Raw genomic sequence first — 2,459 nt, 5'->3', positions numbered from 1 at the left:
AAGAGTAAATTGAAGTAAAAACAATACTTTCAGCACAGTTTCTCTTTGTTTTCCAAAGAAGTGACTGCTACTTTCACTTCTTTGGAAAACAAATCAGATCACTGATCACTGCATTTTTTGTCAAATCCTTGTACAGTTCCCAGTACCACAGTGAAGCAACAAGCTTTTTTTTAATATCATAACAGAGCTGTTCACATATACATGACTTAAGTCTGAACACTTCTGCAATCGGTGTTGAAATCCAGGACTTCTGCTCAGAACCTGCTTCTTTCCCATAGGAGGAACTGAAATTAAGTTTCTGTCAAAGTTTGTTTCATTTTTGGGGAAAAACAAAAGTCATGTGAAGCAAAACCTGTTACAAAATATTAAAATATGTACAGGCTGCTATTGAAGCTTCATTAAAAAGGGTTGAAAAACCTGATTTAATAATGTGGAACGCAACTCAAGGCTGGACAAAGATAGAATCTGTCAGAGCTGTTTGAGGGCAGACAGCAGCAAGTTTAATGTCTTTATTAACTCATTTGGGACAGAAATTCCCCAGTGTGGGATCAATACATCTCAATCTAATCTAATCTAATCTAATCTATACAAATCCAATTTAATCTAATCTAATATAACCCTGGGTTTAAGAACCGACTTTACAACCTTTAAAAAAAGTCTATTTTTGTTTGTTGAAGGAAAAGGCTCCAGTGGATTATTATTTAAAAAAAGTCTATTTTTGTTTGTTGTTTGTTTGTTGCTCGTTGGGTGAATGTGAGCCCAGACTTTAACTTTAATAAATATTTTCCTTGGTTGTCAAATAACACAACAAGCCAAAATCAATTAATTTAAAAGAAAGCGAAAAAAGTTTTAGTTTTTAGTTCTAGGAAAATCTTATGAAGCAAACTAGCACCACTAACAGTTTTGGTTGCGTTTGTGTTATGAACCGTCCTGATGGATTTTTCTCAGTGCACATATTTAAATGGTAATATTTTTCATGTCTTTAAAGACATGTGGATTCACCAGGCATGTTAAAACATAATGTGCTGTTCTGTCACTCGCTGTGAAAATGTCATTACACCAGCTGTCATAAAGCCGCTGCCAACCACAGCCTCTCAGCTGGCTGCTGAAAGCTGCACACACACACACACACACACACACACACACACACACTAACACAGCCACAGCATGGATGGATTTTTAATTAGGTGTTATTCTCACCACCTACAGTAAGTTAAATCATAATGATTCATAACATGTAGTGTAATAATGCACAGGATTTTTGGTAATGGTGAGACATCACTGCATCTGCTGCTGTACATGTGTGTTCTGTAGAAACAGCCATCTCTGTTTAATGGATTAGATTAGAAATGGATTAACCAGGGATGATGCACATACTGCGTGCACTTGTCTTTGTTGGCATCAGAAGAGCGTGATACCAATAAACATTAAATTACCAATATTTAAATTTGAAATAAAAAAAATCATTTTTTATAAAATAAATAAATATATTTTACTTTCAAACAACACAGTTTTACTGCTGAATCAACTTCTCGGATGTAACTTCAATGTTCTTCTAACAGATGGTTAACATACGCTGAATGTGTATAGTAATAATAACATAATTTAGCTAAAGCACATTCAGACATGTTTGCAGATTAAACGTGACTTATTTTCATCAGCTGTGTTGGCTGGAGAGAGATCTAAAAAAGGATGTGCAGCAGGTTAGGGTGATAAAGGACAGAAATGGAAACAAGTAGAAATATACATATTCTTTTATGAATATATGTATTTAATAATACCTTAGGTCTCATCTAAAAAAAAGATTTCAAAGTATACCTAATTCAAACTCGATACATCTTTTATACCGTAGATGCAGTCTACATTTGCAGGAAATCCGATCCTCCGGCTATTCTTTACATCTTTTTTCTCAAGGCACTGATCCCTCAGGCGATTTAGAAATGACAGCATTGACAACGCTCAGAAGCTGAGACCAGAGCATTGAACCAGGCTTCATGCACGATATCGTTTGTTAGCCACTGCTACAGCTGTGTGTCAGTGAGTGCCCTGGAGCTGTCACATATGGAGGCTTATCTGCCGACAACTCCTTCCTTTTTCATCCTGCCTCTCTTTGTCAGGTTTTTGCTCTTTTTCGTTGATTGGCTACTGTGTCTGATAATGGACTGGCACCGGATTGCTACATTTTGAAGATTGATTTCTGATTTCTTGGAGTTTTTGGTTGGCGTTTCAGAGCATGTGTAATGGCTAGGCCAATAAAACTGCATTACATTATCATGTTCACTAAACCCTTTGCTTGAGGCTGATCTGTAGGAGCTCTATACTCAAGAAGAGCAGAGCATTTCACAAAGACCTGATTTTTTGTTTAAAAGAAACACATTCTGCAACAGTGAGCACTGCTCATGAATCCAGTGAGGCTTTGATTTTAGATGCAGCTGAAAACATTGAGGATGGCAGAACTT

Source organism: Cynoglossus semilaevis, chromosome 2 (genome assembly GCF_000523025.1).
Source record: "Cynoglossus semilaevis isolate Cse_v1.0 chromosome 2, Cse_v1.0, whole genome shotgun sequence".
NCBI lineage: Eukaryota > Metazoa > Chordata > Actinopteri > Pleuronectiformes > Cynoglossidae > Cynoglossus > Cynoglossus semilaevis.
Note: the sequence above shows the minus strand (reverse complement) of the source record.